Source organism: Hyaena hyaena, unplaced genomic scaffold, assembly GCF_003009895.1.
Source record: "Hyaena hyaena isolate Hyena2069 unplaced genomic scaffold, ASM300989v1 scaffold_40, whole genome shotgun sequence".
In the NCBI taxonomy this organism is placed as follows: Eukaryota; Metazoa; Chordata; class Mammalia; order Carnivora; family Hyaenidae; genus Hyaena; species Hyaena hyaena.
This window is the reverse complement of record NW_024080672.1, coordinates 3485937-3500634: the sequence shown is the minus strand read 5'-3', so window position 1 is coordinate 3500634 and position 14698 is coordinate 3485937. Positions and strand designations below refer to the sequence as shown.

Sequence of the window (14698 nt, the reverse complement as noted above, 5' to 3'; positions counted from 1 at the left end):
AGACCCCAAGGTAACAGGAGCCTGTACCCTTACATTCTGGTGATAGATACTACCTAAGAGAGAAGATGATCTCTGTGGAGGTAGACGTAAACTTGACAATATGAGCAAGAATGAATTGGTCGATACGACTGATACAAAGGGTGAACTCAGGTAGTCTGGGCCAACGAGGTTGGCCTGGCAGGTGAGTTACCCATCCTCGGATCCAAGGATCTCATCCGCACATACAGCTCTATAGACACAGCCCCCAAGATGACTGGAGGGAGCTACTGAGTGATAAGGAAGGCAGGTGCTGTTGCAAACCTCCATGACCAGCCGTTGAATTGTTCAGGAATTCTTAATCCCTGCAGTGGAGGAGCTGGATGAGGCAAAATAATACGTGATTGATCATTGGTGGTTAATATAATCAGATGGTTCCTGTTAACTAGATGTCAAAAAAAAAAAATTATGGGAGTAGAGTTTAGCCCCTGTCTCTAGCCATTCTGTGCCTGTGGCAATATTACCCTTTTGGCTTATTATTCTATCCTATGGAAGCCACTCTAAGTGTGCGAGAACTCTCCTAAGAGAAGAGACGTGTACTTAGAAAGTCGCTTCTTTTATTTATGTACTTATTTAGTTTAGTTTATTTATTTTGAGAGAGAAAGAGAGCAAGCAGGGGAGGGGCAGAGAGAGAGGGGGCAGCAGGCTCCATGCTGTCAGTGCAGAGTCTGTCGTGGGGCTCGAACCCACGAACCATGAGGTCATGACCTGAGCCAAAGTCAGACTCTTAACCGACTGAGACACTCAGGCACCCCTTTGGAATCTCTTCGTTCACGTCTGCAAAACAGGGGTAATCAAAGAAGACGAAGTTTATAGTGCACAGGGCCAAGTGCCTGGCATAGAGCAAACACACAATGAGCCTTCGCCTGATGGAGGAATTTATTTTAGAGTTTGATCTTGAAAGTTATTTGAGTGTCTCTCTGAATTTGCCTCGCCCCCAACCCCCTTCACTGTTGACTACAGGAGACATTGACTATCAGTAAAAAATCCATTCCCTAGTTAATGTTCTCCCGCTTGCCTTTTATACTGTCAGTCGGATCCAATCCATCACGCATGTAATCATATTATACGTTGCCTTCTCTATGAATAAGAAATGAGGGGATGGTATTTTGTTTGCTGCCATCCGCCATCATGAGAAACTAGATGCAGGATGAAAGTTTTAGCTCCGTGGCTGCAGGGAGGGTACAGGTAATAAATCATTTAGTATATCTGGGATGGAAGACAGTCTCCTTGGGGATTCTGTGGCTGTGGAACCTGTAATCTCTTCAGGATCGGCACTTTGGTGCCAGTCTGCGCTGGCCAATGTGGAATGAATGGAAACCTTAGGGCACAGCTGTGTCCTCCTAAGTGGGGTGGGAGCCTTCCAGAGACAGAGTGTGGAAGTGGCTTAGGTGAAGTGCCTGGGGGGTTACACTCTCTCACAGGCATTAGTCAGGTGTTAGGGCCCCCCAAAACTCCTCAGTGCTGCGGAAGGCTTTGCAGTCTTTGGGTTGCTAAGAACAGCCACTTCACTTCTTAGCATTTTAGCTTCCTAAGGGAGCCTAAAAGCTCCCCTACCTGCTTCACCGGATCCTGTGGAGAACAAATGTAATAATGACACTGAAAATGCCTTGTACATTCAGGGAGAGCTATAAAATATTACTGTGAAAGTTAATAGCATTAGTTGATATTACGTGCATAATTTCACAACCTACATTTCAGCAATGGCGTCCTCATACTTCTCGCATTTGCATTCTGGTGCTGATTTATTGTATCGATAAGTTATGGAAACAAATTCTAAATGCTAAACTCTACTGGAGTCCCTCAGCATTGCGCAGGGGCAGTATCGTGGCCAATGAGGTTTATCCGAGGCGCGATGATTGCTAATTGAAAAAAATCTACTGGAGTCTCAAACTGGAGTAATACAAGGAAGGCAATTCATGTACGCCTGGTTTTGTTTGTAGCGTGGTTGTCTGGAATAGGCTTGCTAAAACATTTCTCAAATCAATGAAACGGCGCCACCGTGTGGCCTAAGGATGTAATACCCTTCACTACTTTTTCGTCTTTGAGTTCTTATTTATAAATACCGCTTAGGAAATAAATATCAGAAAGTCTCTTTCCTAGTTAAATAAAAATGATTTTTATATATTTACTTGTAAGATGCATAGAACTCACGGATTTTTATATATTTACCTGTAAGATGCATAGAACTCACGGAAATTTAAGGAAATTCAATGCAACCTCCTTCAGCTGCATTTGTGAACTACTCGGTAGAGAAAGTTATCCACTCGTTCTTGGCACAAACATACTTGAATGTTTGTGACTGATAACAAACCTAATAGCAGCCACAATTCTGCCTTTGTGGTGGTGATAACTATGGAAATATGCCTTTTCCAGGATATCTCGCTCAATTCTCCAATTAAAAATCATGAATAATGTGTATATTTCACAAAATACTTTTTACTGGGGGGCCCTAACTAGCTAAATGGTAATAATACATATTTAACAAAAAGTAAGAATAAAAAAATGATAATGTACTTACAGTTAATTAAGACACATTCACCTATATTTGAATTAAGCAGCTTAAGGCTGAAGCACTTTTGGAAATGATGCGATAGACCTGGATTGGACCGATAGTAAAGGAAAAAATCTAAGTAAGGTTGTATTTGTCAGGGAGAATATCACAGTGGGGATTGGCTAATTTTTTCAGTGGCGTATGAGTGACAGTAACAATAACTCACTAAATACTTAGCAGGGCATTGTTAAATTTAGTAATTGTGGGAGGGGTCAATAATGGCCTTTTAGAAAATTTTAATGGAATTTAAAAAGAAAAAAAACCCTAGCCAATGTAAGCAGAAACAGATCTTCAAGCTAGAAGCTAAGCATTTACCTGCAGCTCGGGTATTCAGCAGTAAAGGCTCTGAGTGGTTGGTGCCCTCTGGAGGCCATTAAAGGAATTTACAAATTTAACCCTGAAATTCAACGCAGTAATGAACACCCCAGGGTACCTGTTGGTGACTGCAGAGTCCTGTCTAAGGAAACTGAAGCCACTCGTGTGTGACCAGTGAAGTACAACCATCTTTGTCCTCATTAAATCCTTACTGTAGATAAAAGAGATAGTAAGTGCATTCAGATCCACTGATGAGTTAGGATTCAATATGGAACGTGGAGTTACAGCCTACAAGATGATGGGTGTTAACAATGGGCTGACATGGCTGCTGTCTGTTTTCCTATTTTAGCTGTTAAATACAACTGGAGCAAGTTCTGAAACGCTAAGTAAATCATCAAAAGGGTAAACAAACTGGTATATTCATCTGATTCATTTAAAACTGAAAGTTGATTTTTGCACAACACATTTATATGCATGCGTGCAGGTGTGCATGCATGTGTGTGTGAGCATGCACGTGCATGTGCATGGGAAATTGCAAAAAGACACCCATCAAATCGTTAATAATTGTGACCTCTGGGGATTAGTATGTGGACAGGAGAATGAAAACTTGCTTTTTTACTTTATCATTCTTTCATGAACACAAACTTGTATTTCTTTCATCGTAAGACAATCTTAAATGGAATAAACAATTTAAAAATCACCAAAGTTATGCCCTTCTGAAATATAACATACCCCCAAACAGGGTTAGGGAGATGTTATAAGTTATTGTACTATTTAGAAATTTAAAATGTACAGCCATATGTATTAGCTTTGGTCGAATTTGTATGAATTCCCTAGTATTTTGCTTGCTCCTTAAGATGAAATGGAGTTTACTTAACTATAGATCTAAAATATTTTCATTACCTGCTGTGGAGTGTGAACCAGCAGTTAGGACAGGAAATCTAGAATCCTTCTTTTAAGTCACAATTTCGCTATTCTGTTTTTGTCGGTCTTGTTAAAAAATGTTCTTCTTTACAAAACTGGCACAAAAGGCAAGTAATGTTTTATAGACAACATTAAAAGTCACCGTGATGCCATTTATTTTATGTGCCAAAATATTTAAGGTGGTTTTTTTTTTTTGAAATCTATATGGAACACAAAATAACAAAATAAAAATAGGTGTGAGGGATAAGGAGAAAGGAGAAGAGGGTATGACGTAAGAAGAACCAGATTTGAAACAAGTAAAAGCAATGAATGAAAACGAAGATCAGTAGAGCTTTTGGTGATGGTGAAGCCTAAGTTCAGTTTGGAGTTTGCCAACAATTGAAACAAAGAAGAAACATGAAAAGTTCTAGGAGTCACAGGCCCACAAGACACAAACTGATCAGTAGTTACAGAGAAACAACAGCTTCTGGGCTATTAAGACAAGACAAAAAATATTCTGCTCAACTGGATTATAGAAATATAAGGTATTGTTCAATATAAGGTGTTGTTCCTCATTACGGAGGAAGATGGGGTACATGTGCTAGAATATTCCTTTATCCTGAGCTGCAGGCGAGATTGACTCTTAGTCTTCAATTGCCCAGAGGTTCTCACTGCCCATTTTTAGGGGTCTCCATGCTTGGTCTGATGAATCTCACCAGCAACCTCACCCTGTCCTTGGGGGAGGGGATGCTCTATGCTTTCTCCATTTCTTCGCAGTCAGACCCTGCTCCATGGAATGGTTCTAGAAGACTCCATAGTCATGCATAAGTGATTAAGAATACAAGTGTGCCCTGTCCCCCTTCAGGCATTTGAATTTTTTTTTTCGTTCTCTTAGAATGGCAGCTGGGTAGGTGGGTGTCATTCTTTGTTCTTCATAACATCGGTTCCACTTCCCTCGGTGACATGGGTTACCATCTTCTCTGACTCTTTCCTGTATTTACAAATTCTACTTTGGCTGTGGAGATCACAAGTGAACCCTAACCAATTAAATTATGTCAACTTTATTGAATACATCCTGGTGCTATAGTCCACATATTTTATTCTAGAATTGCTTATTTTTCTTACAGCCATTGTCCACTGATAACCAGGTTAGGGTCTACTATGACCCCAGCATCTTCTAAATCAGTCTTGAAACCTTGTAACGAGTCCTCTCCTTCCCACTGGCTGTTTGTCATCCCCTCCCCCTCTCCCGCTTGAAGTGTTCATTTAGCATCCAAGTCCACACATAAAAAATACATTGTGCAATGACAGACTGTGATGCCCTAACCTGGGGCAATAAATGGACTATTCATCTCACCAACATCTTGGCCTAAGAAGCAGACTTGAAAGGAAAATAAACAAAGTTGTAAGTTGGTATAGGTGGAACCCTCCAGATTTCCTTTCCCAGACAGCACTGGGCAATTAGGCCAAATGCCCACAAAACTGTAGGCACTGGCATTCTTTGCTTCTGCAATTTTCCTTTATGGAAGGCAAGAAAGTGGTGGTGAGTCCATCAAGTTACATACACTAGGTAATGGATGGGCCAATTAAAAAAGCCAGAGACTCTTTTTAGGACCAGTGTTCCCTTAGTTATTTTTGGTCATGAGTGGGTGATCAGGGTCTAAAAGCAACAAACTTTACGATGTGGGCACACACAGACCAAGATCACTGATGGTCTTGGGGAGGAATTGGCGCTGCCAGGAGCCCAGAAACATTCTCATCTGACCTTGGCCCGTCCAATGCAGCCTTCATGTCTCGCCAGTCGCCCCCGCCCCCGCACGTACTGTATAGTGAACTGGCATGCCTTTTCTAGAGAAAGTCCATGTATTAGACCTGCCATCAAAGTGCTGTTTGGTCTTCATGAGGAACAGAGCCGTAGTAGGTTACAGGTTTTCTGATCAAGGAGGTAGCAATGGTGCAATTCACCTAAGTGAGAGGAAGTTCAGGTTGTAGACTCTGTCCCTACCATCATCCATTATAACGTACTTGTTTATAAATGGGCATGTACATGGTAGAGGCTCAGTGTATCCCCTAACAATGTTTTCGGCAAATGTTTTACCTTTCAAATATTTTGCTTAATATATTTCAATGCTAGTTGATTTGAAGCATAGAGGTTTACAACTGAGTCCCTGAGGTGGATAAACTGAAGTGGATTGATCTGCCAGTATAAAAACGGCGTTTTGGTCTTATTTGAAAATGCCTATAATTTGCTTTTAAAATAAAGCTGTATGGAAGTATAACCTAAATACAAAAATTAGAATGTATAACTCAATGAATTTTCCACAGTGAACACCCCAGTGTAGCCAGTTCCCGAGTCAAGAAATGGAACACCACCAGCATCCCAAGGGTTTCCTCAACCCCCCTCTTTGACCTCACTCCACCTCCAAGAGAAACATTTACCTGACTTCTTTTTTGTTTTTTTAATTTTATTTATTTATTTATTGAGAGAGAGAGACACCGACCAGGAGAGGGACAGAGGGAGAGGGAGAGAGACAGAGAATCCTAAGCAGACCCCACACCAAGGACAGAGCCAGACACGGGGCTCAATATCCCATGACCATGAGATCATAACCTGAGTCAAAATCAAGAATTGGAGGCTCAACTGACTGAGGCACCCAGGTACCCCAAAGATTTTTTTAAAAAAATAATCTCAAGGGGCGCCTGGGTGGCTTAGTCGGTTAAGCGTCCGGCTTTTGCTTAGGTCATGATCTCGCAGTTCGTGGGTTCGAGCCCCTCGTCGGGCTCTGTGCTGACTGCCAGCTCAGAGCCTGGAGCCTTTTTCAGAGTTTGTTTCTCCCTCTCTCTCTGACCCTCCCCTGCTCATGCTGTCTCTCTCTCTCTCTCCTAGAAATAATAAATAAATAAATAAATAAATAAATAAATAAATAAAAATTAAAAAAATAAAAAAATAAAAATAATCTCTACACCCACCGTGGGGATCGAACTCACAACCCTGAGATCAGGAGTTGCCTGTTTTACCGACTGAGCCCACCAGGGCTCCACATTAACCTGACTTCTAACACCAAACACTAGTTCACCCTGTTTTTTTGTACCTTCTAGAAGTGAGATCACACAGCTCGCGCTGTTTTGTATTTGACTTCTTTCATTCATCATTGTACTCATGATGTTCCTTCAAGTGCTTGCCTATAGAAATAGCACATTCATTCTCTTTGCTGAATAGAAATCCATTCTATGAATATATCTCCATTTATCTATTTTATGGTAATGTACATCTGGGCTGTTTCCAGTTTGGGGCGATTGTATATTCTTAGACTTGTCTTGAGTGGACACATATATAGACATTTCAGTTTGATATAAATCCAGATTGTCACTGGTTTTATGACAATAAAACGAGGAATGGGGTATGCCAATGTTCGATTTAGTAGACCCTGCCACGTCATTTCCTACAGTGGCTGTACCAAGTTCACTCCAGGAGCAGTGGATTAGAAGTCCCCCACAACACTTGGCATCATCAGTCTTTTCACTTCTGATCATTCCAGTGAATATTCAGTGGTACCTCAATATGGTTTCCATTTGAATTTCTCTGATGTCTGATGATAAGAAACACCTTTATATATGCTTATTTGTCAGTTGAAAATCTTCTAAATAAAGGGCTTCTTTGAGGCTTTAGCCCATTTTTCCATTGGATTGTCTGTCTTTTTCTTTTTAGTTTATAGAAAGTCTTTATACATTCTCCATGTAAGTCTTTTGTGAACATGTCCATTGCAGCTCTCTTCTCCTGCTTTGTGACCTGCCTTTTCACTCTCATAATGGCATCTTTTAATGAACAGAAGTTCTTAATTTCAGTGCTATACACTTATTTTTCTCCCCTTTACAAGTAGTGCTTTTTTGTGACATGTTTTGGAACTCTGTCTACCCCCAAGGTCATGAAGATATTCTCCCAAGTTCTTTTCCATAGGGTTTTATTGTTTTATCTTTGATACTTGCTCTTATCATTTATCTGAATTGTTTTTGTGTATGGTGTGAGATAATGGATGAGGTCTCTCCCCCCACCCCCCAACCCCTGTATGGTTATCCAATTAGCCTGGCACCATTTGCAGAAAAGTCTGTGCTTCCTGACTGCTCTGTGGCATAACCTCTGTCATGAATCAAGCAACAACCATAAGGGTGTTTCTGGATTCTCCGTTCTGTTCCCTGGTCTACTGGTGTCTCCCTGTGCTATTACCACACTCTCTTAGTTGCCTATAATTTATCTTTAACTTGTCTGTGTGTGTGTGTGTGTGTGTGTGTGTTTTCCAGTTTAGGCACACCCCTTATTAGCAGCTTATCACTGGATTTAGGTTCCCTAAACCGTCCTTGAAAATAATGTCTTTTGAGAAAGGGGTTTAATGAAACCAGTTATCATTATTGTTACACAATAATGTACACAATTACACAAATCAGTAAGTGTACAAGTATTAGCTTCTTTTTAGTCATCTTTGATCTCAGCTCTGTTGCAACTTTCCTTCAGTTTCTGGCACTTTATAGGTTGGACACCCTGTCCTTTATAGATTGAATCATGTGTTTGTCTCCATAACTGTCACTTCTCCTTGGCTTCCTCATTTTGTCCTTTCTCCTTGTCTTTAAATTTTTTAATGCTTACTTATTTTTGAGAAAGAGAGAGACACACACACAAGAGTGTGAGTAGGGGTGTGGTAGAGATAGACATATACACAGAATCTGAAGCAACCTGCAGGCTCCTAGGCTGTCAGCACAGAGCCCAATGCAGGGCTTTGAACTCATGAACCATATCATGACCTGAACCGAAATCAGATGCTCAACCGACTGAGCCACCCAGGCGCCCCTTTTCTCCTGCTCCTGATGTTTTAAGAAATGTATCCACCTCAGTGAACTATCATTTTTACTCTTGGCCATTTCACTGTTAATTTTATTTTTGCTATTATAATTTTAGTTTTTTAGTGTTTTGGGTCGTCTCTTAGTCTCTGAGCCAGGGATCAGACCGCACGGAAGGCAATAGAGCCTATTTCTACCTTTTTTTTTTCTTTTTTTCTTTTTTTAGTTTGGCAGGTTGGTTCCGTGTTCCTGACAAACTCTGGGCTTTAGTGGTCTCATATTTTGAGTCTAGCTCCATGATCTCTTTAAGTTCATGGAAAATCTTCCCTGGTTATGGCAATAACTTGACTCTTAGTTTTAGTTTCTCATATTGTGATATTTACATTGTCTGTGAAGTGGGGTAGATGTAGGAGGACACTGAGAGAGATTTCCTCCACTGCTAACAGCTAGCGATACCAGAACCCCTCCCTCCAGCATCGTGGGGACTACATCTTTCTAGCTTCTTACAAACACAGTTTTGAACAGTCATCACTGTCAACTTAGAGGTTTCACGTCTCAGCAATCTTTCAACCTTGGGTCTTCAGTAATCCATCTCATGGTCAATGCCATTCACTCTCCCTTGGAGTAGCTTCCTTTATGAGACCAAGTCTTGCTTTTTCCGTTAGATACATGTTCTTGCCTGAGTCACTCAACTGCTGATGATCTTGGCTTCCTTAATCCAAACAATGAGGTGCCTGAATCAGACTCTCTGATTTCTTACAGTTTGAAACCCCACACTTCTGTGAAATGCCACAGTCATTCCTAATTTTTTAAATTATAGTAATAATGATCACCAAACCAAACCAGCTTGCAGAAATCACAGTTCTTGGCACTAATAACGTGTCCTTCTGAACAACTCCTTCTAGTAGACTTTTGCCCAGAAGCCCCTGGCACCGTGGCAGCAAAGGGCTTGTTCGTAACCAAAATATACCCACTCTGCCTCTTTTCTTGGATGGGATGGTAGTGTTAATGGGTCCCCAGGAGGTACACTTGTTTATAGGAGCTTTGAAGCTGCACCCTCACAAGGCTTCTATGGAAACAGTGCGTGGCTGACATATTAATCCACACTTTGATGACAAGAAAGAGCCTGTAGTGGGGATAAGGGAAATCCTTCAAACCCTCTGAAAAGAGAAACGATAATGAGACATCAATGACTCTAGAAAACACGAAGTGATGATTTATATCCTCTTTCATGTACATAAACGTCACAGTTTTTCCTACTACTCTGCCCAAGAAGGGAGGTATTTCTATGTAGTATTTTTGTTTGCTTAGTGACACCAAAATCGGTTCCTTTTGTAGACCGCCGCTATAAAATTAATCTGATGGGTCAGTGGCCCATCGCATAAATATCCGAGATCTACACAAAGGGAAATAAACTCCAAATCTGAATATTTTGTCTCCGCACCGCTGAACCTGTGCCCTTTGCGACAGCTGCAGAATCTTTCTCTCTCTGACTGTCCGGAGCTGGGCGCGAGGAACATAGGCATGGGTACGTGTGCAAAGTGGCACCTAGGGGTGGCAGTTCCTTTCTTTCAGTGTTTTAAAGGACTCTCTATGAAATGAAATAATTGTTTTTACATGTCCAAAGAGGTTTGGGTAAAGCTTTTAAGTTGTTGCCTCCAAAAAGCTTTTTATAGTCCATCATGGGAATGGGTCTAGCATCAAAGACATTGTTTCCAGAACGTACAACACCACTTTCGCCCACCATGAAGCAAACTTTAATCCTTAGGAAAGCAGGGTTAGCACAAACCGGTGACATTTTAGTGCCAGACATTGTTGGTAATGACCTGTAAGATTTTTTAACAAGGTTCCACCAGTGAATTCAGAGGGAGGCACAAAGAAACGTGTCCAACACTGTGGACAGCCTGTAGACACCACACATCTGAAAATGAGAGGCAGGTGTCACTCTGGAGCCGAGTGAGACAGTGGTCATAAAATCCACGTGTATCTACTTGAAAGTTGCAGGGCACATAACCATTGACATCAAGGCAGCCTCGGGGTGTGCCGTGATCTTTAGCTAGTTTGCAGACACCCACGGGTCAGAATATTTTTAAAACCAGAAAAGTTGCTGAGGAGCGTCTGCAAATAAGAGGCTTCTGTTTTGAGGTTTCTTTCTTCTTTTAGAAGCAAATTAAATTTTAAAGCAATTTAAAAATAACCCAAAACATGTCATATCAAAGGAAAAGTAGCACAACCAGTATTTAAAATCTGTCAACAAGAGTCGTCACTTTCCCAGCAAAACCTGGTAGATTGTTTGCATTAGGAGGAATCTTAGGGATTATCCAGCCCAACCTTGGTGCCCAGTTCTTTCAGACCACAGTGTGTATTTAGCCCTACTATGCATCAGGCAGAGAACTGAGGTGTAGAGATCAGTGGTTTTCCCAGCATCACACCACATCTAATAGTCATCTAGGTAGGTCCCAAATGACCCCCAAATTTAGCCGCCTAAACAACCTAATAGCTCACAGTTTCTGTGCATCAGGAATTAAGCACAACTTAGCTGGGTCCTTGCTTCAAGGTCTCCTCACAAAGGCTGCAACCAGGGTGTGAGCCAGGGCTGCAGTTTCATCTGAAGGTTCAGCTGAGGAAGAGTCCCCCTTGCCGGGCTCATGTATGTAGCTGTTGGCAGAATTCAGATCTTAAGGTTGTTGGACTTTGGACTTTGGTTTCTCATTACTTGTTGGCTCGAGGCTTCCCCTAGTCCCTTGTCGCTTGGGGACTCTTGGAGATACAGTTCATTTCATCAAAACCAGGAAGACAGGAAGTCTGCTGGCAAAGTGGAAGTCAATGTCTTTTGTAACCTAATCCCAAAGTGACCACCATCATCTTTCCCACATTCTGTTGGTTAGAAGCAAGTCACTTGGTTCAGCCAAAGGGAGGGGATTTTAGGAGGGCACTCAAGGGAAGGGGATTATATAAGAGTATACATACCAGGAGGTGGGGGATGTTCACTTCCTATGCAGAGTAAATGGTAAGACTTAAAACATACCACACTGTGCTTTCCATGCTGCAGGCACCATACTTTAGGTAAATAACAAAAAAGGATGCATTCCCCTTTTCTGAGCCATGTAGAGGGGTATCTGCAGAGAAATCCGGTTGATTTTTGTCAATAATTCTTTTAATAGCCCACCAATGACTTATTATTTAAAGGAAGTGATTTAAAAATGTTTTCAGTATAATAGTCATAATCCAAGGGGTCCTGTCTCTTCACTTTCCACTTTAATCCACTTATATTAGGATGAGCATATAATTTATCAACCAAATGAGAACTCTTTGGGGAGCGAAAAGGGATGGTATGACATTAAAAATTACAGCAGTAAATCAGGGCCAGCCCTGGTAAACCTGACCATAGAGCCCCTCTACTTATTTGCAAATGCAAGAAAAATCCTCATCCAATTAGGAAGCTCAAACTTGAATGATGAAGAAGGGGAAAGAGATGGAATCAACCCTCTGCAGTTGGGCTGCAGACCTGCAGCCAGATAACCATCCCATCCTGCATCTGACTTTGCTTCTCTGGGAGCTTTTTCATGAAATTAAGGGTCTTTAGAATCTCAAAAGGCTTCTTTTTTTTAAAATTTTTAAAAGTTTTATTTATTTTGAGAGGGAGAGAGAGAGTGCACTTAGCATGAGCAATGGAGGGGCAGAGAGAGAGAGACAGACAGACAGACAGAATTCTAAGCAGGCCTCCCATAGGATCAGTGTGGTGCCAGATACGGTGCTCAAACTCAGGAACCCTGATATCATGACATGAGCCGAAGTCAAGAGTTGGCTGCTTAACCAACTGAGCCACCCAGGTGTCACTTCTTTTAAAAGTTTATTTATTTTTTGAGAGAAAGAGAAAGAGCATGAGAAGGGGAGGCACAGAGAAGATTCAAAGTGGGCTCTCTGCTGACAACAGAGAGCCTGATGGAGGGTTGGAACTCACAAACTGTGAGATCATGACCTGAGCCCAAGTTGGCCGGTGAACTGACTGAGCCACCCAGGTGCCCCTAGAAGCTGGCAGAGCTTCTTAATGGTCTTGCATTGTCTCTTCTCATTTCTTTTTCTGTTAATTTAATGAACAAATATGAAATGCACCTTCCCTCCTTCATGGTTTTGTGATGGTTCTGTTGTTCTTCAGCTCTTTTATTTCATTTCATTTTTAATATTTCCAAATGCAGGTTTGGTTATTTCTTGATACAATATTGACAGCAGATTTCAATGGAACATGATAATCCAGTGTTTCATTAAGTGCTTACTTAAAAAGGAAAATCTGAGACATCACTGTCTATTAGTTGTCAATTCCCCTCCCTCATTTAACACTCGTGCCAAATACTTCCAAATTAAACATGTAGTAGACATTTTTAGAACTTGATTAAGTTGGACTATTTCAAGGCAGCAAGCATTTGAAATATTTATTGAAGCTCATGGAAATATTGTCTGCAAAGCAAGCATTTCTTGGTAAAAAAAAAAAAATCTGTTGAATACTTTCACTGAGAAACAAAACCTGGTGAAAACATTTACTTTGTTTGAATCAATATGCTCACTACTTTATTTTTTTTTCTTTTTTAATAGTTTATTGTCAAGTTGGTTTCCATATAACACCCAGTGCTCATCCCCGCAAGTGTCCCCCTCCTACTTTAAACAGAGCTCTAAACATGGAAATCACTTGCGTACGTCCAGAGCATCAACTAAAAATGAGGTCAGACAATGAAAGACAGATACTGTATGATTTCACTTACCTGTGGAATCTTAAAAAATATTTATTCATAGACACAGAGAATAGACCAGTGTCTGCCAGAGATGGGGGATGGGTAGAGGGCAAAATGAGTGAAGGTGTTCAAATGTACAAGCTTCTAGTTATAACATAAACAAGGTCTGGGGATGTGATGTACAGCTTGGTGACTATAGTTTAAAAGAAAAAAAGTGAGGTTTAAGACAGTTTATCCTATGAAAGACTTGCCAGAAGTATAGTGTATGTACGATTGAGTTTGTCCTATGGTGGCCTCTTAAGGACCCCCTCCATGTCTGAGCTATCCATTGGGGGCCTTTTATTGTTTTCTAGCCACTCCAACAAAAGAACCATGATAATGATCATAATTCCACCTTTATTCTTGCCTGACCATCTCTGCACTTTTCCGTGTGTATATACATACATATATATGTATATATGCGATACAATATGATAAATATTTCAAACTTTACAAAAAGGCATACAGTCAAGCACACATTATAATCTCATTTCTGGGGGCCACCATTACTAATGATTTCCTATATATCCTCCCAAAAGTTTTCTATGACATGCACACATATAAACATTTGCACATATATTCTTCTCTTTTCCTTTCTTTTTACACAAAGGGGAGGATATTATCACATTTGAAAGAAAACAATTTAACACTATACTTTGAAGACCTTTCCAAGTCAGTACGTATTTGTTGATCTATGTCATTATCTCCAGCAATGCCCTCAAGTATTCTGCTGATGGATGCGCCATATTTAATGTAGTGAGGCCTTAAACATGGAGGTTGTTTTCTGTTGGTAAAAACTTGCTGCTTGGGAACATTCTTGCCTTTGTGCATGAGTGCAAGTATATCTCTTTTAAACCCCTAGAAGTAGAATTGTGGGAGCAAAGGAAATATACATTGCAAAATTCTGATAAATATTGCCAAGCTAATTGAGTATAATTATACTCAAAATATCTCCAGATATAGCCAGCTCATGCTTCCATCCACAGAAGATGAACATGTCATTTTCCTACTTCAGTAACTTGTGTGTCACCAAACATTGTCGCTTGTCTCACAGGCAAAACATTTTTTTTCTAAATTGATTTTCTCTAATTATGATTAAATATCTTCTCAAATACTTGTATTTCACTTCTATCCCATTTTCAGTAAACAGAATGCTTTCATGTAACTTGCCCATTTTTTCTATCAGATTGTCAGTTTTCCTCACTCTCAAAGTAGAAAAGTTCTACTAGCTTTGGATGGAACTTTTACACATATATATTCCAAATTTATATAGAAATATACCAAATCC

General features: G+C 40.6%; 1 pseudogene; it reads left to right on the top strand.

Annotated features, from left to right (window-relative positions):
- The first annotated feature begins 1841 nt into the window (after positions 1-1841).
- LOC120230357 lies at positions 1842-1998 on the top strand (annotated as a pseudogene).
- Positions 1999-14698: the final 12700 nt, after the last annotated feature.